Genomic DNA, 26,196 nt, shown 5'->3' on the forward strand with positions numbered 1-26,196 from the left:
AAACTGAAACTGGAAAATTTTTTTACACCTTATAAAAAATTAACTCAAGATAGATTAAAGACTTAAATGTAAAACCCAAACCCATAAAAACCCTGGAAGAAAACCTAGGCAATACTATTCGGGAAATAGGCATGGCAAAGACTTAATGTCTAAAACACCCAAAGCAATGGCAACAAAAACCAAAATTGACAAATGCTATCGAATTAAACTAAAGAGCTTCTGAGCAGCAAAAGAAACTATCATCAGAGAGAACAGGCAACCTAAAGAATGTGAGAAAAATTTTGCAATCTCTTCATCTGACAAAGAACTAATATCCAGAATCTACAAAGAACTTAAACAAATTTACAAGAAAAAATCAAGCAACCCCATCAAAAAGTGGGCAAAGGATATGAACAGACACTTCTCAAAAGAAGACATTTATGCAGCCAACAAACATATGAAAAAAGACTCATCATCACTGGTCATTAGAGAAATGCAAATCAAAACCACAATGAGATTCCATCTCATGCCAGTTAGAATGGTGATCATTAAAAACTCCAGAAACAACAGATGCTAGAGAGGATGTGGAGAAATAGGAATGCATTTCCATGTTGGTGGGAGTGTAAATTAGTTCCACCACTGTGGAAGACAGTGTGGTGATTCCTCAAGGATCTAGAAATAGAAATTCTATTTGACCCAGCAATCCCATTACTGGGTATATACCCAAAGGATTATAAGTCATTCTACTATAAAGACACATGCACACGTATGTTTATTACAGCACTGTTCACAATAGCAAAGACCTGGAACCAACCCAAACGCCCATCAATAATAGACTGAATAAAGAAAATGTAGCACATATATGGCGTGGAATACTATGCAGCCATAAAAAAGATGAGTTCATGTCTTTTGCAGGGACATGGAAGAAACTGGAAACCATCATTCTCAGCAAACTAACACAAGAGCAGAAAACCAAACACCACATGTTCTCATTCATAAATGGGAATTGAATAATGAGAACACATGGACACGGGGAGGGGAACATCGCACACCAGGGCCTGTTAGGGGGTGAGGGGCTAGAGGAAGGATAGAATTAGGAGAAATACCTAATATAGACGACGGGTTGACGGGTGCAGCAAACCACCATGGCTTGTATATACCTATATAACAAACCTGCACATTCTGCACATGTATCCCAGAACTTAAAGTATAATAATTTTTTTAATGTTTTTAAAAACCCCATCAGATCTGTGAGACTTACTACCATGAGAACAGTAGGGGGGAAACCACCCTCATGATTCAATTATCTCCCATCAGGTCCCCCCATAACACATAGGAATTATGGGAACTACAATTCAAGATGAGATGTGGGTGGGGACATAACAAAACCATATTATCCACAGCATATGTATACCAGATTATTTCATTTCTATATATTTGTATCATTTTGAGGGTTTCTGCTGGAATTGGTTTCTAGGTTATTTTCCCACCATGATCTGAGAAGATACTTGATATGACTTTGATTTTTTAAAATGTATTGAGACTTGTTTTATGGCATATCATATGGTCTGTCTTGGAGAATATTCCATATACTGAGGAGAAGAATGTATATCCTGTAGTTATTGAGTAGACTGTTCTGTAAATACCTGTTGGGCCCATTTGTGTAGGCCCATTCGTCCTTGAGTGCAGCTGAAGTCTAGTGTTTCTTTGTAGACTTTCTGCCTTGACGATCTGTCTACTGTTGTCAATAAAGTATGGAATTCCTTCGTTATTATTTTGTTTTCTAGCTCTTTTCTTAGTTCTAGTACTAATTGCTTTATGAATCTTAAAGCTCTAGAGTTTTGTGCATATATATTTATGATTAAAACTAGAAAAATAGTTCTAAGTAACTTAGAATGACAGAAATATTTCAGTATCTGAATTGATCCTACCTCCCTTCAATTTTGCTTTCAAGGCGTTTCTCTTTTTGAAGTTGAGCAGCGGCTAAAATCCTTACATATCCTTGGTAGGGCTTCAGGCTCTGTAGAATCCTCACAGAGATAGCTGAGGCAAGCTTGTCATTTTTCTGTGTTAATGAGAGTTTATTTTCTGAAGGCTCTGAAGCAAGAATGAAGTATAGTGAATTGCAAAGTAACTGTGACCCCAGGGCTAGAGGGAGGACCCTGCTCCCTGTGAGCGCAGCTTGTTCCTTGGGCCATCTGAAGAGAAATGTTGCAGATTGGATTTTTCAAAAGCAGATGCTAAAACAAAGTGGGGGTGGCAAAACATTTATTAGGAATTAATACCTTTGAAAGGAAGCAGAGTTGGGGAATGATAAGAGAAGAAAATTTGACACAAGAAGAATTTGAACTGTGATCCAGGCACAGCACAGACCAAGCTAAGTTCTTGGACCAAACTGAGGGTCAAGCTGCTGTTTCTCACGGCCAAGAGCAAGAGCCAATGTACTGGGGAGGAAGAGAGTTTTTATTGCTGTAACATGTTATGGGGGAAATTATTTCCAGACCAACTGAAAATTACAAAGTTTTCCAAAACTCATATACCTTTTAAGCTTTATGTCTACATGTAAGTGTGCATTCATCTAAAGACATAAGTGATTAACATATTTTAATCTATAACTAAGGTCTGAATCCTGAAGATATTCCTCTGGAGCCTCAGTAAATTTGCTTACTCTAAATGAGTCTAGATGCTGGGGTGATTACCCTTATCTTGTCTCCTGCTAAAATACGGAAGTTTGGGGAGTTCCTTCAGACTTCCAATAAACTTGTTTAATCATGCTTTTAAGGTTCAGGAAAGGCCTAGGCAAAACCATTGGTGGGCTTTTGTTACATTCGAGCCTTTGTATAAGGGCACGGGCACCGGGTGTGGTGGCTCATGCTTGTAATCCCAGCACTTTGAGAGGCCGAGGTGGACAGATCACAAGGTCAAGAGATGGAGACCATCCTGGCCAACATGGTGAAACCCCCTTCTCTACTAAAAATACAAAAATTAGCCAGGCGTGGTGGCATGCGCCTGTGGTCCCAGCTACTCCAGAGGCTGAGGCAGAATTGTTTGGACCCAGGAGGCGGAGGTTGCAGTGAGCCGAGATTGCCACCGCATTCCAGCCTGGCAACAGAACAAGACTCCATCTCAAATAAAAATAAAAAAATTAAAAATAAGGGCACTGGCTTTTAATATTTAACTTAACCACTCAGTCAGTACTGAAACAGTTGTTACTGAGGGCTGCATTAGTGAGACCTGGCCTGCCACAAAGCCACCTTGGTAGAGAGGGCTGGAGGTGCTAACTGGCTATTTTTTTTTTTTTTTAAGATAGAATTTCACTCTTGTTACCCAGGCTGGAGTGCAATGGCGCAATCTCAGCTCACAGCAACCTCCACCTCCCAGGTTCAAGTAATTCTCCTGCCTCAGCATCCCAGAATAGCTGGGATTACAGGCACATGCCATCAGGCCTGGCTGATTTTTTTGTATTTTTAGTAGAGACAGGGCTTTGCCATGTTGACCAGGCTGGTCTCAAACTCCTGACCTCAGGTGATCCATCCATCTCAGCCTCCCACAGGGCTGGGATTACAGGTGTGAGCCACTGCTCCCAGCCATAAGTTGTTCTGATGATGCCTTTCTTGTTCATAGAAAGGAAAAAAAATCACAGGCGTCACAGAGATCACAATAAGTACATTGGGTTGGAAAACTAAAACTACACCATCAGAAGTATAATTCAAGGCAATAACCGTTCCTTTCATTTTCTGCACTCAGAGCAGTGTTTGCTACTTAAAATATCTGTGAACCAATGAAAATTTCCCCAGTACAAAAGATGGCATACCGTGTGCAATTTCTGCACCTTGCTTTCTTCACGTCACTGTGTCCTAGAGTTCACACTTGGAGAACTTCCACATTCTCTGATGTATTTGCATAATAATCCATTGTGTTGCTCTGCCTCACCAGTCCTGAATTTGATGAATATTCAGATGGTGCTCCAGTCTGACTATAGGAAATAATGGTGCAAATAACCATGCGCATATACCATTTCATATTTTTGCAAGCCTATCTTTGAGATAGGATCCAAGAAGTGAGATTGGTGGGTCAAATGGAAAACACATGATTTTGTAGACTCTACCAAATTCCCCTCCATAGGAGTTATATCATTTTATTCTTTCATGGCCATCACATGACAGAAGAGCGATATTGGAGCCCATGAATTAACCTCAGGATGTCAATGTTTCTGAAATTTTATGCAAATATTAGGTATGTTTGTCCAGGGATAGGTCTAGATGCACTGGCATTCTGTCCCCCATAATTGCTATGTTCTTTCCTATATCAGGGCCTTTCCTCATACCTGGAAGGCTCTTCTCTTCTTTGCCTTGTTAATTTTCTATTATTTCAGTAAATTTAAACTGAACTCAAATGTCATTCCACAGAAAAGCTTTCATTGACTTCCCTGACTTGTTCAGATCTCCTTTTTTGGGTTAATTTTGAGACGGAGTCTCACTTTGTAGCCCAGGCTGGAGTGCAGTGGCACCATCTCAGCTCACCGCAACCTCCATCTCCCAGGTCCCGATTCAAGCAATTCTCCTGCCTCAGCCTCCTGAGTAGCTGGGATTACAGGCACGTGCCACCATGCCCAGCTAATTTTTGTAGTTTTAGTGAAGACGGGGTTTCACCATGTTGGCCAGGATGGTCTCAAACTCCGAACCTCGTGATCAGCCCTCCTCAGCCTCCCAAAGTGCTGAGATTACAGGTGTGAGCCATCACGCCAGGCCCATTTTTTGGGTTAATTTTAAACTCGGGGTACATGTGCATGTTTGTTCGATGGGTATTGGTAAGGATGGGGCTTCTAGTGTACTCATCACCCAAATATTGAACATTATAAACAACAGGCAATTTTTCAACCTCTACCTCCCTACCTGGGGGTCTCCAGTGTCCTTATTTCTGCCTTTATGCCCATGTGTACCCATTGTCGAGCTCCCACTTGTAAGAAAGAACATGTGATGTGTGATTTTCTGTTTCTGAGTTTGTTCACTTAGGATAATGGCCTCCAGTTCCACCCATGTTGCTGCAAAAGACATGAGTTCATTCTTTTCTATAGCTGCATAGTCTTCCATGGTGTATATAGACCACAATATCTTTGTTTAATCAGCCACTGATGGACACTTAGGTTCATTTTATGGCTTTGCTATTGTGAATACTGCTTCGACAAACATAGGTGTGCTGGTGTCTTTTTTTTTTTTTTGAAGGTTCTCAGGTCTTCCATTTATTTTTTCTCTGAAATTTCAGGAATTTTCTCTTTTAATTAACCCATAAATATCTCATATAAATATTTTGAAAAAGTAAATTATATACAGATTCTAATGTTAATAGGAAAATAAGTTATAGCTCAGTGCACCATAAAGTTGAGACAGAGATGGAGACAGCACAGCCCCACGTCTCTAGAACAGGAAAGGTGACCAGGAAAGGAATGCAGGTCAGCGTGGGGAAGGGGATCATGATGGACACGGGGCTGGGCTGGTCTCCCTGCCTCCTCACACTATGCCTATAGGGACACAGACACATTCAGATGCCTTTGCAGTAAGAGAAGTCAAGGTTCTTGAAGTCACAAATGGAAGGTGTGGGTAAATCTTGCCTCTCAGTCACACACAAGGCAGCTGTCTCACACTTTACAAGCCGTGAGAGACACATCAGAGCCCTGGGCACCGTCACTGCTTGCAGCCTGAGAGTAGCTTACTCCCTTTTTATCTCCACATCAGAGCAGCGACCACAGCTCCAGTGACTACAGCTCCAAGGACAACCAGGCCAGCAACGATGCCCACGATGAGGATGGTGGGCTGGGAAGACGGCTCCCATCTCAGGGTGAGGGTCTCTGGCAGCCACTCATGCTGCACACGGCACGTGTATCTCTGCTCCTCTCCAGAAGGCACCACCACAGCAGCCCACTTCTGGAAGGTTCTGTCCCCTACCGGCCTGGTCTCCAGAGCTCCATGTCCTGGGTCTGGTCCTCCCCATCCCACTGCCAGGTCAGTGTGATCTCCGCAGGGTAGAAGCCAAGGGTCCACCACCTTAGGTGGTCAGGCCTCATGGTCAGAGATGGGGTGGGTGGGTCACTTGTATCTTAGGGGGCTCTGCGCACTGCAGTGTCTCCTTCCCGTTGTCCGGATATCTGCAGAGCCATTCCACGCACCTGCCCTCCAGGTAGGCTCTATTTCGCTCCGCCTCACTGGCCGCCTCCCACTTGCGCTGGGCGATATGAGCCGCTGGGTCCGCGGCGGTCCAGGAGCGCAAGTCCTCGTTCAGGGCGATATAATCCTTGCTGTGTACGCGAACTGGTTATACCCGCGGAGGAGGCGCCCGTCTGGCCCCGGGTCGCAGCCATACATCCTCTGGTAGGTGTGAGACCCTGCCTCGCTCTGGTTCTGCAGGCTCACTCGCTGGTCTGTGTGGAGTCCTTGGAGTTCCGTGCGTTCCAGTCCCGATCCTCCGGCCCCTCCTGCTCCACCCACGGCGCCCGCGGCTCCATCCTCGCTATCGCGGTGTCGCTGTCGAACCGCATGAACTGCGTGTAGTCGCAGTAGCCGACTTCGATGAAGCGGGGCTCCCCGCGGCCGGGCAGGGACACGCGGGTCTGAAATACCTCATGGAATGGGAGCCCGCCCGGGTCTGGGTCAGGGCCAGGTCTGCCGAGAGCAGCAGGAGGAGGGTTCGGGGGCGCCATGACCCCATCCTCGGCGTCTGGGGAGAATCTCGGTGGTGTCTTTTTTTTTTTTAAAGACCGGGTTTCACCATGTTGGTCAGGCTGGTCTTGAACTCCCCACCTCTGGTGATCCACCCGCCTTGGCCTCCAAAGTGCTTGGATTACAGGTGTGAGCCACCACGCGCGGCCGTGTCTTTTTTATATAATGACTTCCTTTCCTTTGTGTAGATATCCAGTGGTGAGGTTGCTGCGTTGAGTGGTAGTTCTATGTTTAGTTCTTTGAGATTTCTCAATACTAAGAACTAATTTACATTCCCACCAATGGTGTCTAAGTATTCCCTGTTCTCCACATCCATGCCAACGTCTGTTGCTTTTTGACTTTTTAATAATGGCCATTCTGACTGGTGTTTTAATTTGCATTTCTCTGATGATTAGTGATGTTGAGCTTTTTTTTCATGTGTTTTTTGGCTGCCATGGATTCTTTTGAGGAATATTTTTGTCCAGTTTTTAATGGGTTTTTTTTTTTTTACTTATTGAATTCCTTGTCAATTCTGAGTATTAATCTTTTATTGGAAGAATAATTCCCAAATATTTTCTCTCATTCTGTAGGTTATTTCTTTTACTATGCAGAAGCATTTTAGTTGAATTCAGTCCCATTTGCCTACTTTTGTTTTTATTGTTGTATTTGTTTTTGGAGTCTTTTTCATAAATTTCATAATTTCCATAAATTATTTACCTAGGCTGATGTCCTGAAGACGTTTTCCTAGGTTTTCTTCTAGGCTTTTTATGACTTTAAGTCTTTGATTTAGGTCTTTTTAATCTATCTTGAGTTAATTTTTAATAAACTGAGAGATAGGGGTCCAGTTTCAGTCTTCTGCATATGGCAATCCAATTTTCCCAGCACCATTTATTAAACAGGGTGCCCTTTCCCCTTTATTTATTTATTTATTTATTTATTTATTTATTTATTTATTTGAGACAGAGTCTTGCTCTGTAGCCCAGTCTGGAATGCAATGGCGCTATCTCAGCTCACTGCAACCTCCACCTCCCGGGTTCAAGCGACTCTCCTGCCTCAGCCTATGGAGTAGCTGGGATTGCATGCACACACCACCATGTTTGGCTAATTTTTGTATTTTAAGTAGAGACAGAGTTTCACCATGTTGGTCAGGCTGGTCTCCAACTCCTGATTTCATGATCTGTTCACATCAGCCTCCCAAAGTGCTGGGATTACAAGTATGAGTCACCGCACCTGGCCCCCATTATTTATTTTTATCAACTTTGTCAAAGATCAGTTGGTTGTAGCTATCTAGCTTCATTTCTAGGTTCTCTTATTCTGTTGTCTATTTTTGTACCAATACCATGCTGCTTTAGTTACTACGAACTTGTGATATAATTTTAAGTCAGGTAATGTAATGCCTCTGAATTTGTTCTTTTTCCTTAGGACTGCTTTGGTTATTCAGGCTTTTTGTTGTTGTTGTTCCTTATGAACCTTAGAATTGTTTTTAAACCCCTATTTCTCAGACTCTATAGATTACTTTGGGTAATATGGTCATTTTTTTTTTCTTTTTTTTTTTTTTTTTTGAGACTGAGTTTCGCTCTTGTTACCCAGGCTGGAGTGCAATGGCACAATCTCAGCTCACCACAACCTCCGCCTCCTGGGTTCAGGCAATTCTCCTGCCTCAGCCTCCTGAGTAGCTGGGATTACAGGCACGTGCCACTATGCCCAGCTAATTTTTTGTATTTTTAGTAGAGACGGGGTTTCACCATGTTGACCAGGATGGTCTCGATCTCTTGACCTCATGATCCACCCACCTCAGACTCCCAAAGTGCTGGGATTACAGGCGTGAGCCACCGCACCCGGCAATATGGTCATTTTAACTATATTGATTCTTCCAATCCATGATTGTAGATTTTTTTATTTGTTTATGTCATCCACAATTTCTTTCACCAGTGTTTTGTAGTTGTCCTTGTAGAGATGTTTCACCTCCTTGGATACATGTATTTCTAGGTATTTGATTTTTTCCTGGCTATCATAAATGGGATTGAGTTTGATTTGGTTCTCAGATTGAACATTATTGATATACAGAAGTGCTACTGATTTTTATGTGCTGATTTTGTATCCTGAAGCTTGTTGAAGTCATTTTCAGGTCTATGAGTCTTTTGGAGGAGTCTTTATGGTTTTCTGTAAGCAGTGAACAGAGATAATTCGATTTCCTTTTTTCCATTTTGGATCCCTTTTATTTATTTCTCCTGCCTCTTTGCTCTGGTTGGGAGTCCAGCACTATGTTGAATAGGAGTGGTGACAGTGGACATCCTTTTCTTGTTCCAGTTCTTAGAGGAAATGTTTACAACTTTCCATCATTCGGTATGATGTTGTCTGTGGGTTTGCCATATATGGTTCTTATTACTTTGATGTATATTCCTTTGATGCCTTATTGATTGAAGGTTTTCTTTTTTTTTTTTTTTTTTTTTTTTTTTGAGACAGTCTTGCTCTGTCTCCAGGCTCCAGGCTGGAGTGCAGTGGCACAATCTCGGCTCACTGCAATCTCCACCTCCTGGGTTCAAGCAATTCTCCTGCCTCAGCCTCCCAAGTAGCTGGGACTACAGGCATGCACCACCACACCCAGCTAGTTTTTGTATTTTTTAGTAGAGACGGGGTTTGACCATGTTGGCCAGGATGGTCTCGATCTCTTGACCTCGTGATCCACCCACCTCAGCCTCCCAAAGTGCTGGGATTACAGGCGTGAACCACCGCACCTGGAGGTTGAGGGGTTTTATTAAAAAACATGTTGAATTTTATCAAATGCTTTTTCAGCATCAGTTGAAATGATTGGTTTTTTTGTCCTGCACTTTGTTGATATGATGTCTCACATTAATTGACTAGCATATGTTGAACCGTCTTTGCATCCCTGGAATGAAGCCCACTTGACTGTGATGAATTATCTTTTGGATGTGCTGATAGATTCTGTTTGCTAATATTAGTTGAGAACTTTGGTATCTATGTTCATCGGGGATATTGGCCTACAGTCTTTTTGTTGTTGTTGTACCCTTGCCTCATTTTGGTATCAGGGATTCATAGTGGATTTGCAGCATGAGTTTGGGAAGAACGTCTCCTCCCCAGTTTTTTGTAAGAGTTTCAGTAAGATTTGTACCAGCTCGTCTCTGTATGTTTGATAAAATTCAGCTGTAAATTAGTGTGATCTTGGGCTTTTTTTTTTTTTTAAAGATTTGTAGGTACTAATTTGATTTCATAACTCATTATTGGTATGTTCAGAATTTCTTTCTGGTTCAATCTGGGGAGGTTGTATGGTTCCAGGAATTTGTTCATTCCCTCTAGTTTTCTAGTTTATGCACATAGAGCTATTCTTTTTAGTGATCTCTGCTGATCTTTTTATTTCTGTGGTATCAGTTTTAATGTCATTTTATCATGTCTAATCGTACTTATTTGAATCTTCTCCTTTTGTTGGTTAATCTAGCTAGTAGTCTTTCAATATTATTTACTTTCTCAAATAACCAACTTTTTATCTCATTTATCTTTCATATCATTTTTACGCTCAATTGCATTTAGTTCTGCTCTAATCTTTGTTATTTATTCGCTAGCTTTCGGTTTGTTCTTGTTTTTCTAGCTTCTTGTGTTTATTTGGGATCTTTCTGTCTTTTTTGTGTTCACTAGAACCTTTCCTCTTAGCTTGCTATATCCCAGAGATTTTGGTTTGTTGTGTCTGCATCTTCTTTTGTTTCAAATAATTTGTTAATTGTGCCAATATTTCATTGTTTACTTAGAGTTCTTCAGGAGAAAGTGGTTCAGTTCCATGTACTTGTGTAGTTTCAATAGTTCCTCTTGGTGTTGTTTCTAATTTTATTCTGCTGTGGTCTGAGAAGATACTTGGTATGATTTCATTTTTTAAAAATTTATTGAGACTTGCTTTATAGCCAAGCATATGGTTCATTTTAGAGGCTGTTTCATGAGCAGATGAGAAGAATGTATATCCTACAGTAGTTGCATAGAATGTTCTTTAAATATGTATTAAATCCATTTTATCTATAGTCTAGTTTAAGTTCAGAGTTTCTTTTTTTTTTTTTTTTTTTTTTTGCTGAGGTAAACTTTTATTTCTTGGCTGATGACTTCCACACCCATGCTACTCCTGGCACCTTCTACCCTGCCCAAGCAGTGGCAACCCAGTCCCAAAGGTGCCTGCCATGGTCACAGGGGTTGGGGAGTCACTTCACATTCCAGGCTGGAGGAGTGAAAGGGCTTGGGGGTACTGCCCCCACACCACTGCCAGCCATGACTCACCAAAACCCCAAATCCTGCCTCCTGGTGGGAAGTGACAATGCCTCCTCCCAGCTCTCAACACCTGATGGGGTCATGACCAGACAGGGTAGGACCCAGACCCCCAGCCTCAGTTGGTAACGGTGGCCTCCAAGGCTGCCCCCTGTCCCGGTCACAACGCCAGCCACCATCATGGGGCAGCAGAGGTCTCTTCTGCTCCTTGGTCCTCAGCGACAGACAGAGCTTTCCACGCCAGACAGGACAGAGGCAGAGTCAGAAGCAGCAGCGGTGGCAGGGACGGAGCGGCCACCACGAGCACAGAGCTCTCCTGAAGTCAGGGCAAGCTGTCTGCCATGCGGCTCTGGGACCCGGCCACTAGGTGGGCGTAGGCGGCTGTGATACAGGTACTTGGACACCTTTGTGTCCTGATGTTAGCTGATACTTGTCTTTGGCTGCTTCCCGCTCCTTGGCATCAAAATACCAGACAGTGATGGCGTACCTGGTGGCATACGCTGGCTTCACCTTGTGGGGGTTCCACCGGTCAGACCAGAAAATGAGCAACTGGTCAGAGTGGCTCGATGTTGGCTACCACCAGCCGGCCCTCAGGGAAGATCTGCAGCAGGCCTCCATGCACCTTAACGCCCCAGTTCTGAGTCAGGTAATAGATACAGGTGATGTCACCATGGGGATTGTCAACGTGACTTACGTACCGAGCCCGTTGCCTGGGAAACGCCACCACGGCCTTGGTGCGCCCATTGATGACGTAGCTGCCCGCCGCCCTGAGCAGTGGCGGATGACGGCGTCCACATGGGCCCTGAGGGCACCGATACTTCGGAGCCTGGCTCATGGCCTTCCACCCAGGCAATCTAGTCCCCACGGATGCTGCGCGGTGGGATCCCCCCAGGCTGACCAGCTGCCCATCTCGCAGGCGCCCACCCCGTTTGAGGGGGCTCCACCTCGGCCAGCACGCGGCCACCCAGTGCTGCCCCCAGGAAGCTGTCCTGGACGCAGATGCCGTAGTACCGCATGCAGGGCACGATATAGTCCAGGGCCAGGCGCTCAGGCGCACAGGGCAGCACCTCCTCCGTCAGCCCAGCGCTGGCCTCACCACTGCCACTGCTGCAGCCTCAGCTCATACCACCCTCCCACTGCTCTACCTCCTGGTTCTCTTGCCTGGCCCAGGGCCGCTTGCTGGGTGAAGGGGCATCCCCACTATCCTCGGCCCATTTCCGTTTGGGGGCTTCAGGCCGGGAATCCTGGGCTGCCAGTCACTGGCACCCCTTGGTGACCAGCGCGGCACCTTCACTCTGCAGCAGCCACAACTCACCACCATCCTGCCCACCAAAGCCCTCCCGAAGGGGGCTGGCAATGGCAGAGGTGGCTGTGGCTCTGGGGGTCCCACTCCCTGCCGAGGCCTCACTGGGCACTCCTGGACAGTGGTAGGAGGGGAGCAAGGGACAGGGCAGGTAACTCTCCACCCCCATCCTGGCCCGGCCAGGCTCCAAGGGCTCTGACGAAGACCCCGGTAACTGAGGGAGAGCCTGACTTAGGGGCTGCGGCTGGCACAGGCTGTCCCTGGCAGCAGTGTCTTCATCCCCCTGGCATGGAGGGCACCACCCGGGCCCATGGTGCCAGCCTCCTCTGCCTCCACTTGATGCAGCTGGGGGCCACCGGGCCTGGCGTGGGGCAGGGTGAGGCAGGGCAAAGAGGGAGAGCTCTTCTTGTGCCCCAGGGATTGCTTGCCGTCCCTAAGGGCTTGGGAAGGAACCCTTCAGGGTGGCGAGCTTTTTCCTCCGGCCCTGGAGCCGCCTCTTTTGCCAGCCACCCTGTGCCGCACAGTGCACCATGCCCCCCAGAGTTTTTTTGTTGATTTTCTGCCTACTGATGTCAGTGAGGGATTGAAGTCTCCCACTATTATTGTATTGCTATCAGTATCTTTTCTTCGATATTGTGGTATTTTGTTTTTTGGTTTTTTTTTGAGATGGAGTTTGGCTCTTGTTACCCAGGCTGAAGTGCAATGGCGCGATCTCGGCTCACCGCAACCTCCGCCTCCTGGGTTCAAGCAATTCTCCTGCCTCAGCCTCCTGAGTAGCTGGGATTACAGGCACGCACCACCATGCCCAGCTAATTTTTTGTATTTTTAGTAGAGTTGGGGTTTCACCATGTTGACCAGGATGGTCTCAATCTCTTGGCCACATGATCTACCTGCCTTGGCCTCCCAAAGTGCTGGGACTACAGGCTTGAGCCACCGCGCCTGGCCATGATCTTGTGGTATTTGTTTTATGAATCTGGGTGCTCCAGTGTTGGTTGCATATATGCTTAGGACAGTTAAATCTTCTTGTTGTATTGAACTCTTTGTCATTACATGCTCTTCTATTTTTATTTTCTTTTAAAAACTACTGTTGGTTTAAAGTCTGTATTATCTGATATGGAAATGGCTACTCCTGCATACTTTTGTTTTCCATTTTCATTATATATCTTTTTTCATCCATTTACCTTGAGTCTGGAGGATGTCTCTAGCCAGTAGGTGGTCTCTTATAAGCAGCAGGCAGTTAGGCCTTGCTTTTTATCCAATGTGCCACTCTGTGTGTCTTAGGTGGAGCTTTTAAGCCCATTTACATTTAAGGTTAATATTGATACGTGAGGTTTTATTCCCATTATATTGTCGTTAGCTAGTTGTTTCGGAGTTTCTATTGCATAGTTTCTTTACGGCAATGGGAGCTCTGTACTTAAGGGTCCTTTTATGATAACTATTGTCCTTTCTTTGCTATATTTAGAAGTCCTTTAAGCATTTTTTTTTTTTAGAGGTGACAAATTCTCTTAGATTTGCTTGTCTGGGAAAGAATTTGTTTTTCTTAATTTATGAAGCTTAGTTCAACAGTATACAAAATTTTGGGCTGCATTTTTTTAATTATTATTTAGGGAAGCTAAAAATAGCCCCCCAGTCTCTGCTGGCTCGTAGGGATTCTCGTGAGAAGTTTGTTATTAGTCTGACAGGTTTTCCTTTATAGATGATTTGACCCCTTTTCTCTAGCTGCTTTTATGATTTTTATTTTTTTAGTGTTGACCTTGGATAGTCCAATAGTTACATGCCTTTGTATAGTGTTTTGCAGGTATTCTGACTTTCTTGTATCTAGAAGTTTACTTCTCTGGTAAGATTTAATAATTTTTTCTGAATTATTCCCTTAAATATGCTTTCTAGGTTGCTTACTTTTTCTTCTTCTCTCCCAAGAATGACTATAAGTCACAGCTTTGGTTTGCTTTACATAATCCCATATTTCTTGAAGGCTTTGTTCATTTTTCAAAAAGCTCCTTTCTTTATTTTTAACCGGGCTAATTTGAAAGAGCAGCCTGCAAGCTCTGAAATTCTTCCTTCTGCTTGATTTAATCTATTATTAAAGCTTTCAAATCTATTTTGAAATTCTTTTTATTTTCCTTCGAAGTCTCGCTCTGTCACCCAGGCTGGAGTGCAGTGGCATGATCTTGGCTCACTGTAACCTCTGCCTCCCGGGTTCAAGCGATTCTCCTGCCTTCCAAGTAGCTGGGACTACAGGCACCTACCACCGTGCCCAGCTAATTTTTGTATTTTTAGTAGAGATGGGGTTTCACCATAGTGGCCAGGCTGGTCTCAAACTCCTGAACTTGTGATCCACCCACCTCAACCTCCCAAAGTGCTGGGATTATAGGCGTGAGCCACCACACCTTGCTCCTCTATTTTGAAGTTCTTTAAGCAAATTTTTCTTAGAGAAATCAATGTCTTTCTTTATCTCCTGGATCACTTTCCTGGTTTCTTTGTGTTGTTTTTCAGCCTCTCTTGGATCTTGGTGAGCTTCCTTGCAATTTATACTTTGTACTCTTTATCTGTCATTTCTGAGTTTTCATCTTGGTTAAGGTCTATTGATCCTTAGGTGGTGTCACAGGATTCAGGTTCTTTGTGGTGCCAGAATTCTTACTCTGGTTTCTTCCCATTTGGAAAAGCTGACGCTCCTTTTTTTTTTTTTTTGAGATGGAGTCTCGCACTGTCACTCAGGCTGGCGTGCAGTGGTATAATTTGGCTCACTGCAACCTCTACCTCCTGAGTTCAAGAGATTCTGCTGCCTCAGCTTCCCAAGTAGCTGGGATTACAGGCACCCACCACCATGCCCAGTTAATTTTTTGTATTTTTAATAGAGACAGGGTTTCACTATGTTGGCCCAGCTGGTCTCAAACCCCTGACCTCATGATCTGCCCGCCTGGATCTCCCAAAGTGCTGGAATTACAGGTATGAGCCACCACACCCGGCCAACACTCCTTATTTTTAAATTTATTTTTATTTTGATGGGAGTTTTTTAAACTATTTTTCCTTTTTTGGGGGGGTGTGACTGTGATATGTAGGGTAGGGTCTTTTGGCTTTGCTTCTATACATAGCCAGGTGCCCTTTTCTCTGCAGGTTTTATATTGGACTGTGCAGTTTGACCTGCAGGCCAGTAGATGGTGCGTATGGGTAATAGCCAACTGGGGCACAAGCAGACAGGTGTGTACTCGATATTTCTTTACTGTGAGGTGCTCTCTGTTGCCTATAGTGTTGGGCTGGAAAATGCAATGCCTGGTTCCCTGAGCTTCCTGTTTAGCAGGGATTGGGGAGACACAGCTGGACTCCCTGGCTTGCCCATGAATATGCCGGTGATGAGCAGACACCAGCCCTGACAGGAGTCGCTAAAGGAGCTCCTTGTGAAATGCACTGAGGTCTCTGCAGGTGTTGGGGGAGTGAGAGGCTGCATCAGCTCCACATCCTAGTTAGACAACAGTGTGCTCTGTTTCCCTGTTAAGCCCCAGTCCCAGGGCGCATGACTCGGAGCTCAGATGTACATCGTTGTCTACCTCCAGGCCACAGTGTAGCTGAGAGTCACAGATAACACCTGTCCCATGGCTCTCCACAGGAGTGGTTTCAGGACAGAACCTCTCCACTCAGCCCAGTACAGACGCTTTATGGTCCAGCTATTCTCTGATGTGGTAATGCTGCTGCTTCACGTAGAGAGGGCGAAGGGCTTCACCTTTGGGCTAATGTAAAATAGATGTCAGTTGTGGTGGTGTTGGCTGGTTGAGTTGCCCTAAGCTCAGGTCCTGGTGGGAGTGATCAGTGCCAAGGGTGTTGGATAATTCCACAATCCCTACATTTTCTCACTTCATTAATTCCAAGCTAACCACATCTTTATTCCTTAAAAAATGCCAAGTTTTTTTAATATGAAAAAACTTGGTATGTCTGCACCTTCTGTTTCATCTGTGTGAAATAATCTTCCTCCAGATTTCCACATGGCCTTCTCATTTATTTCATTTGGGTCTTCATTTAAAAATTACCAATATCTGGGCCGGCGCGGTGGCTCATGCCTATAATCCCAGCACTTTGGGAGGTCGAGGCGGGTGGATCACGAGGTCAAGAGATCGAGACCATCCTGGTCAACAAGGCAAAACCCCATCTCTACTAAAAATACAAAAATCAGCTGGGCATGGTGGTGTGCGCTTGTAGTCCCAGCTACTCGGGAGGCTGAGGCAGGAGAATTGCTTGAACCCAGGAGGTGGAGGTTGTGGTGAGCCAAGATCCTGCCATAGCACTGCGGCCTGGGTAACAACAGCGAAACTCCATCTCAAAAAAAAAAAAAAAAATTACCAATATCCTTGGCAAGTCCATCTAAAATAGGATTCACTGCTTCCCACACTCTAGCCTTTTACTCTGATTTACTTTCTTTTACTGGACTTTACTTGGCTTTACTTTGGTTTGCTACAATGTCATGGAGGTTGATATCAAATCATAACTTAGCTGATACAATTTCTGTTGCGCCTCCAACTGTAATAAGAAAAAAAAAGCCTAAACTTGATAGTACAGCTAGTGACCATTTGCTATTTTCTCTGTGAAAGTTTGTTAATCAGCCAAATAATTTTACTCCTATAAGAATAGCAAGAGTTATAGTGGCTCGTATAAAATATGCTCATGTATCAACGTCCATTTCTACTGTAAATATATAATGAGCTTTGGGTTAGGTCTGCTTGCATTGCTACAAAAGAATACCTGAGGCTGTGTAATTTATAAAGAAAAGGGGTTAAATTGACTTAGAGTTCTACAGGCTGTGCATGAAGCATAGTGCCAGCATCTGCTTCTGATGAGGGCTGCAGGAAGCTGACAATCACAGTGGAGAGCAAAGGGGAGACAGTGTGCCACGTGGTGAGAGTGGCAGAAGAGAGATGCCAGACTTCTTTAAACAACAAGCTCTTGTGTGAACCAACAGGGTGAGAACTCATTACTTCATGAGGGATCTGCTCACATGACCCAAACACCTCCAAATAATACAGGAGTAATTAAGAAGTAATTTTTAGCCAGGTACAGTGGCTCACGCCTGTAATCCCAGCACTTTGGGAGGCCAAGGCGGGTGGATCACCAAGGTTGGAAGTTCCAGACCAGCCTGACCAATATGGAGAAACCCCATCTCTACTACTAAAAATACAAAATTAGCCAGGGGTGGTGGCATATGCCTGTAATCCCAGGTACTCGTGAGACTGAGGCAGGAGAATATCTTGAATCCCGGAGGCGAGATTGCGGTGAGCCGACATCATGCCATTGCACTCCAGCTTGGGCAACGAGAGCAAAACTCTATCTCAAAAAAAAAAAAAAAGGTGCCCGGGCACGGTGGCTCACACTTATAATCCCAGCACTTTGGGAGGCCGAGGTGGGTGGATCATGAGGTCAAGAGATCGATACCATCCTGGTCAATATGGTAAAACCCCATCTCTACTAAAAATACAAAAATTAGCTGGGCATGGTGGCGCGTGACTGTAGTTCCAGCTACTCAGGAGGCTGAGGCAGGAGAATTGCTTGAACCCAGGAGGCAGAGGTTGCGGTGAGCCGAGATGGCGCCACTGCACTCCAGCCTGGGTAACAACAGCGAAACTCTGTCTGAAATAAAAAAAGATAGGAAAAGAAATGTTTAGGCAGCTAGAAAGGGTAAAGGTTCTCAGTGGAAATTTTCCTGCAGTAGGAAGCAACCCCCAAACCATTTCTTTTCTAACAGAAAGGAGCTTGAAACACCAGGCCAGCAAGTTTGATATGCAAACGCCAAGGGTTAGATACTAGATCCACCCAACACGGCCAACATGGCAAGTACCGCCCTCTTTTCCTTGTCACCACATGTGCCAGTGTCATGGCTATTTCCAGATAACTCACATGTATTCAGGATATTATGGTGGCCCACATTTGCATATTAAAGGACTAAGGTGGGAGTGCCAGGTTTTTCACGGGCCACATGAATGATACATTTGATCAAACCAATCTCCTGGGCCCTATGCAAATTAGACACTGCCCCCTCCAGCCTCCTAATATGACCAACTATTTCTCCACCACACACGGGGTTTCTCTCTCGGAGCCCCCCTCCCTCTGCCTACTGGGGAGGTTCTTTCTTTCTTGCTTATTAAACTCTCCACTCCTTAAAACCAGTCCACATGTATCCATATCAGTTTAAATCAACGCGAGACCAAGGACCCTGCTGTTCCTCCATTTATAGGAGCCTTATCATTTTGGTGCATTGGCCAGGAATTTCATTCATTGGAGTGGTGACTATGGAGCAAACCTCAATGTCAAATCTGTCCTTTAATCTAAGGCCCTCTTCCTACTATCCTGTTGCAAAACTTTCCTTCTTTCTCTATCCACAGTCTCTTACTCTCTCTGTGTGCGGGGATTTTTACAGTTCAGGGAAACAGGTCTGTCTGGAAAGATGGGCAAACACAGCGAGCAGTAACTCAATAAGCTCTCTGTATGGTTTTGCTGATGATTGCTGGTATTTCTAAGCCAAGAGCGCCACCTAGTGGAAGTATAAATCCCCTTCAGGAGACACCTTTTTTTTTTTTTCTCCCCAGTGAAGTCAGAATTTTGCTTTAGTTGCCTGGGATGGAGTACAAAGGCGTGACCTTGGCTCACCACAACCACCGCCTTCCAGGTTCAAGCGATTCTCCTGCCTCAGCCTCCCGAGTTGCTGGGATTACAGGCATGCGCCACCACGCCCAGCTGACTGTATTTTTAGTGAAGAAGGGCTTTCTTCGTGTTGGTCAGGCTGGTCTTGAACTCCTGACCTCGTGATCCACCCGCCTCAGCCTTCCAAAGTGCTGGGATTATAAGGGTGAGCTACCACACCCGGCAGGAGGCACATTTTTTTAACGTGACACCGAGCTTCCTTTTACACCACTAGAAATCAGGCTCCAGGCTACTTCTGTGAACAGGAAAGTTCTGGCTTCCGCAGTTAGAAGTAATATGTCCTCGGCCGGGTGTGGTGGTTCATGTCTGTATTCCCAGCACTTTGGGAGGCGGAAGCGGGTGGCTCATGAGGCCAGGAGTTCGAGACCAGCCTGGCCAATATGATGAAAGCCCGTGTCTACTAAAAACACAAAAACTAGCTGGGCATGGTGGTGCACACCTGTAGTCCCAGCTGCTTGGGAGGCTGAGGCAGGAGAATTGCTTGAATCCTGGAAATGGAGGTCGCAGTGAGCTGAGATCGCACCACTGCAGTCCAGCCTGGGCAACAGAGTGAGACTTTGTCTTTAAAAAAAAATTTTTTTTTAAGGAATAAGCCCTCTGCTGCCAAATTTTAGTCTTGATATTGTCCCATAAGCAGGAAAATGGCTATCCAGTTCCTACTTTCTTTAAAGACACCTAGTCTGTTTCCTGTTAAAATGGTATTTAAATAGTAAGGAGATTTTAACTTTGGAAGTTAACCAGAACCATTTTTTTGAGGGTAAATGCTTTCGCACAAGCCATAATAGCAAACAGTCTAGCACTCTGCCTCCATTAAAGGAGATTTGCCCAAAGACAACAGGGTCTCTCCGAGGATCCATTTTTCAGGGAGCCAGGCAGATCACATAGGTCTAGAAAGTCAAAGGGAATCACACAAGGCAGATGAGCTAAGGTTGCGTGGGAAAAGCGTGGTTAGTCCCATCATGTAGTTCATCCGGTTGGTCCCATGGCTTGGAGGATTGTGCTTACAACTATGGGTGGTACATTTAACAGGGTGCCAGGTCCCAGGAACCAGGAAAGTAAAACAGGAGGGTGCTCCACTGTCTTACTTTCCATCCTGGGTCATACAGAAAGGAAGGAGACTGAAAGAACACTTTTATTCTTGCTTCTCTTTCTAGATGGGTAACAGGTTATCTTCCGCTGGCACCCCTCTGGGGTGCACCACTCTGAAACACTGAAACTTTTCTAACCTCAGGACATTAAAGAGAAGAGCAACTCATTTTCTTTTGTACAGGAGCATGGCATTTTTACTAAAACTTTGCACACATTGTAAGATCAACCCAGCTCTTTTAGCAATCATATGGAGCAGGCGTACAGAGAATAGTCCCCCAAAATTAAAAAAGCAACTTACATCTTTGGGAGACTGAGGCAGGTAGATCACCTGAGGTTGGGAGTTCAAGACCAGCCTGACCAACATGAAGAAACCCCGTCTCTACTAAAAGGACAAAAAAAAAAAAAAGTCAGACCAGCGTGGTGGCACATGCCTATAATCCCAGCTACTTGGGAGGCTGAGGCAGGAGAATCGCTTGAACCTGGGAGGCAAAGGTTGCAGTGAGCCGAGATTGTGCTGTTGCACTCCAGCCTGGGCAACAAGAACAAAACTCCATCAAAAAAAAAAAAAAAGAAAGAAAGAAAGAAGCAACTTCCAAGGGAACCATCTGAAGATGCCCCTTATTTGCGGCCTCTTCAAGTTCCTTTCTCATTACAGGATCTTAGGCAAATAAAGGGAGACTTAGGCCAATTTTCTGACAGCCCTGATAGATATATGAAGGCTTTCCAAAAGTTAACTCAGGTACTTCACCTCCTAAACAAGACCCTCACCACAGCTGAAAAGCAGGCAGCTCTGATTTTGGAGATGAGCAGTGTATCTCCTATCACACACCAAAAGGGAAGAAAGCAGATAAGGAAAGAGAAGAAACAGCAGAAATGCCATTCTCAATTGGGAGGAAAAGCACTTCCCCTTGAAAACCCTAATCAGGACCCCAATAACTCAGGAGATGAATGGAAAAGGACGTACTCTTTAAAGTGTGCATTAGAGGGCCTAAGGAAAACCAGGGCCAAACCTCTCAATTACTCTAAACTTCCATGATAAATGAAAACCCAAATGAGAATCCTGTAGCCTTTACGAAAGGACTGAGAGGCACTAATAGAACACCCCTCCTTATCCCGATTCAGTCAAGGGACAGCTCATCCTAAAGGACAAGCTAGCCGGGCGCGGTGGCTCATGCCTATAATCCCAGCACTTTGGGAGGCTGAGGTGGGTGGATCACGAGGTCAAGAGATCGAGACCATCCTGGTCAACATGGTGAAACCCTGTCTCTACTAAAAATACAAAAATTAGCTGGGCATGGTGGTGAGTGCCTGTAGTCTCAGCTACTCGGGAGGCTGAGGCAGGAAAATTCCTTGAACCCAGAAGGCAGAGGTTGTGGTGAGCCGAGATCATGCCATTGCACTCCAGTCTGGGTAACAACAGCGAAACTCCGTCTCAAAAAAAAAAAAAGGACAAGCTTATTACACAAGCAGCTTCTGATATTAAAAGGAAGCTATAAAAGCAAGCTATAGGACCACATAGCACCTTAGAGAACCTCCTAAACGTGGCCACTTTGGTCTTTTCTAATAGGGACCAGGACAAGGCCCAAAAGAGAGAATGGTCAGAAGAAGAGGCTTCTAGCAGCATCTGCTAGTTGCTATTAGTGGGGCAGACCAGGGCATTTAAAGAAAGAATGCCCAGGCCGGTCGCGGTGGCTCACACCTATAATCCCAGCACTTTGGGAGACTGAGGCAGGTGGATCACGAGGTCAAGAGATCGAGACCATCCTGGTCAACATAGTGAAACCCCATCTCTACTAAAAATACAAAAGAATTAGCTGGGCATGGTGGCTCGTGCCTGTAGTCCCAGCTACTTGGGAGACTGAGGCAGGAGAATTGCTTGAACCCGGGAGGCGGAGGTTGCGGTGAGCCAAGATCACGCCATTGCATTCCAGCCTGGGTAACAAGAGCGAAACTCTGTCTCAAAACAAAAAAGAAAGAAAGAATGCCCATAGAACAAGACGAAGCCACCTCAACCCATCCATCTGTGGCGGAGACCACAAAGGTGGAGGTCACTGGGCTCAGAACCAGCTTCACAAATGATCCAGCAGGACTGATGGGTCCCGGGGCTCAAACTCTGGCTCCAGCAGCTCAAACCGCCATTATAGCACAGGAGCCCCGGGTGATTCTGGAAATTAAAGGAAGGAAAGTAGACCTCCTTCTAAACACCAGAGCCAGTCTCTCTTTTTTCTCCTTTCTAATCCAGGCCTACCCTCTCCTTTCTAATCCAGGCTTCCCCTACCAGAAGTTTTTCTCGGGAAAAACTCTAATCTAATCCACTATTTTTCTCAACCTTAGTTGACACGTGCTTCCAAGCCATTGTCATGGCAGCTCTACTAGTCAGAAAAGCCTCCAAGTTAACCCTAGGAAATAATTTAACTGTTCACACTCCACATAATGTGGCTGGATTACTGTCCTCTAGGGGGAGCTCTTAGCCAACAAACAGCCAGTAAAGCAAGAAGTACATAAGGCAGGATAAGCAGTAGCCACTCTAAAGAATGTCTCAGGCACAGCGCTCAATTAGCTGAACTAATAGCTCTTAAATGAACACTTGGATTAAGCAAGAGAAAGGTAGCTAACATTTATACTAACTCCAAGTATGCTTTCTTGGTTCTCCACATTTACGCTGCCACTTGAAAGACATTTTCTTGCCACTATTGGATCTCCTATAAAAATATCGCCAGGAAATTAGCAGGTTATTATCCTCAGTTTTTCTTCCACAAGAAATAGCAGGAATGCATCCTAAGGAACATCAAAAGGGAACAAATGAGGGGCCAAAGGAAATAGGTTAGCTTATCAGGCAGTTAAGAGAGAGACAAGGAAGCCTCGAGGCATTAAGGCACTTCAAGCTTCTTCTAATCTAGGAAGGTTCCCTAAGGAAAATTAAACCTCAGTATTCCCCTGCAGAAATAAAATAGGCCACTTCTCGAGCGCATACTTCCCAGCACTCAGGAAGGCTACAGTCAGAGGATGGCAAACTCCATCTGCCATCAGGAAAGGAGATGTATCAGTGTGCTCAGAGATTGTTTTCAGGCAGGAAACTTCTAAATTGGTTAAGCATGTAACCTTTCCAGCTCACTTGCAACGTGAATTAACACAACTAGCAGAAGCCCAACCCCCAGGAAACAGAACCACCTTTATTTAACCCGGGAAATTTGGTATTAGTGAAAATTCTCATCTCTGTCTCCTTCCCTAAGCAAAGCTGGCAAAGGCCCTACGCTGTTCTTTCCCCTTGTCAGTAAAAGTTACAGGAATCAACTCCTGGATACATCACACTCAAGTCAGAGCCTGAGGAGCTGAGGGAGCAACTCCTAACAGCCCAGAAGAACGTCCTGAATATCAATGAGGAGAAATAGACGACTTTAAGCTGAAAATCACAAAGTAACTGAGTGAGGGGCTCCTCCCTCTATACTTTTTATTATTTCTGCTCTTTCCTCTCAAAAGCTGCCACCAAATATTAAAACTTCCTTTTAATGCATATTTGCAGTGAGATTTAATTATACATGAGACTGCATTTGTAACTTTATAGATCCCCAAAGGGGACTGTTATATCGTGACAAGTAAAGATTTAAACAACCATTATTTACTATGCCACTCTTGTGGGAATTGTTATAGTCAAGCTACTATTTGCAGTAGAACTATACACCATGGTACCTACGATGTGGAATTCTGGTTGTAAAATTCTAATTGCTGTAATATTTTGCCTGATTATCATCTATAGGATTAATAATTGCAGGATTTAGTTAAGGTTATTTTGCTTATAACAGGAGTCATAGTTATGGATAAGAAGCAAGCATAGCCAGGCACGTTGGCTCAAGCCTATAATCCCAGCACTTTGGGAGGCCGAGGTGGGTGGATCACAAGGTCAAGAGATCAAGACCATCCTGGTCAATGAGGTGAAACCCCGTCTCTACTAAAAATACAAAAATTAGCTGGGCATGGTGGTGAGTGCCTGTAGTCCCAGCTACTCAGGAGACTGAGGCAGGAGAATTGCTTGAACCCAGAAGGCAGAGGTTGCGGTGAGCCGAGATTGTGCCATTGCACTCCAGCCTGGGTAACAACAGCGAAACTCTGTCTCAAAAAAAAAAAAAAATTTTTTACTATCATTGAGTTTGACAGGACTTTTTACTGAAGATTGGTAATGGGATGCACTCTAAACTATTAAAAGAAGGTTATAAAGAAAGAGATTTTATGTAAGGAAATATTTTGTATGGTAAATTCTTTTCCTAAAATGAAATCATTTGTTGTTTGGTGGCTCACACCTGTAATCCCAGCACTTTGGGAGGCCGAGACAGGCAGATCACAAAGTCAGGAATTTGAGACCAACCTGGCCAATATGGTGAAACCCTGTCTCTAATTAAAAAAATAAAATAAAAAGAAATTATTGGTTGTTTAAAGGAAGGATATTTAAGAGAAGTCAGAAAGTTTGAGTATGTTGTAAGAGGGTCTGTGAAAATCACAGAAGAATTTATTAATTAAAAGAAAGAAATTGTCAAGATTAATGCTAAAGTTATTTTAGCCACCCAATATTATATTTCTCCCAATCATATTGCAACTCATAAAAATGACCTATGCTTAAAATTATTCTCTGATGGCCAGTCAGGGGGAAAATGTATGCTTTTCTCAAGGAAAATGTTACTTTTATATTAACGTCTCTGGGGATGTACAACGACATCTAGTGAAAGAAACTGGTATTGCAATCCATTGGTGTAACCAGCATCAAACTCAGTTTGGTCTATAGGACCCCCACCAACGGTGGTCATCTTAATACTCATACTCTAGCTCTGTATTTTAAATCTTCTTGTAAAAATTATCTCTCTTCACCGAGAAGCAACCAAACTCCAAACGGTGCTGTGAGCAGAGCGACACACGGACACACCATTCGTCCCAAAACCCTTAGATCAACCTCAGGAAGAGGACCAACTAACTGATTAAGTAAGTGATGATTTTTTATATTGAGATCTAGTTTGTGGTGATATATTAATAATTGTTGTGATAAAATTAATAGCACCTAACATTGATGAAATACCTGCTAAGTGTAATTAGAAAATGGTTTGATTGACCAAGCGCTGTGGCTCACGCCTGTAATCCTAGCACTTTGGGATATCGAGGTGGTGGATCACCTGAGGTCAGGAGTTCAAGACCAGCCTGGCCATCATGGTGAAACCCCATCTTTAAAAAAAAGAAAATGGTTTGATTTACAAAGGCTCCAGCCTGGGCTGAATTTCCAGCTAAAAGTGATGTTTTAAAGCTTTAAAATGATTCTACTTCCATAGTTTGCAACATGAGTTATGTATGTTTTGCTGTGATAAGAACGTGGATTTTAATTCCCCCTCCCTGTAGTAGTGTTATGTCACACCTCATTAGACCACATATGTGAGTAACTGACCTCAACTACTAGACTCCAAAATACATATAAACCCAAGATTTTGACAGACACTTTGAGAGCTCAGACTGTGGCAAACCCCTACCATGTTAGCCTTTGTGCTCATCTCTGAAACCTCATTCTGCCAACACACAGCCCACGGGTGCTGAGGGACCTAAGGCATCATTTGTCTCTCTGAGAAGATTCCACGCAAAGGGACATCTTAAACTTCGGTTAGATTTTACTTTCCACAGAGGCCTGCTTCCATCCTAATGGAGCAACTAGACTTTAATAATTGGATTCTGTCAAAATTGGAACTCACTGTGTGGCTAATGTACCTTGCCTATGGGGTGTATTTCCTGTGAGATTTGTTCTCGTTCTCCCCCTCTTTAGGTGTTGTAAAATAAAAAATATATAAAAAATAAAAAATATTTTTTATGGCAATAAACCCTATGATTCATGAAATCATACTGTTTTTTATTGTTTGTTGGTTTTTTTGAGACGGAGTATCGCTCTGTAGCCCAGGCTGGAGTGCACTGGCATGATCTTGGTTCACTGCAACCTCCACCTCCCCAGTCCCAGTTCAATTTTCCTGCCTCAGCCTCCTGAGTAGCTGGGATTACAGAAATGCACCACCATGCCCAGCCAATTTTTGTATTTTTAGTAGAGACAGAGTTTCACCATGTTGGCTAGGCTGGTCTTGAACTCCTGACCTCAATTGATCTACACACCTCGACCTCCCAAAGTGCTGGGATTCCAGGTGTGAGCCACTGCGACTG

General features: G+C 44.4%; 1 protein-coding gene and 2 pseudogenes across 2 annotated transcripts in view; all 3 read right to left on the bottom strand.

Moving 5' to 3' along the window:
• The window catches only part of APOBEC1 (apolipoprotein B mRNA editing enzyme catalytic subunit 1), a 47,395-nt gene that overhangs the window by 4,159 nt on the left and 17,040 nt on the right, over positions 1–26,196 (bottom strand). Inside the window, exon 8 of one of the 2 annotated variants that reach the window (XR_008473751.2) lies at positions 17,863–20,398. The exons of the other annotated variant lie outside the window; for it this stretch is intronic. The gene's annotated coding sequence lies outside the window, so the exon portion shown is untranslated. Of the gene's footprint in view, positions 1–17,862; positions 20,399–26,196 lie in introns of those variants that run through there. 2 annotated transcript variants of the gene reach the window in all.
• LOC100398859 (saoe class I histocompatibility antigen, A alpha chain pseudogene) lies at positions 3,962–6,684 on the bottom strand (annotated as a pseudogene).
• On the bottom strand, positions 7,257–24,815 carry LOC100399221 (prolyl hydroxylase EGLN2 pseudogene; annotated as a pseudogene).

Source organism: Callithrix jacchus, chromosome 9, assembly GCF_049354715.1.
Source record: "Callithrix jacchus isolate 240 chromosome 9, calJac240_pri, whole genome shotgun sequence".
Classification (NCBI taxonomy): Eukaryota; Metazoa; Chordata; class Mammalia; order Primates; family Cebidae; genus Callithrix; species Callithrix jacchus.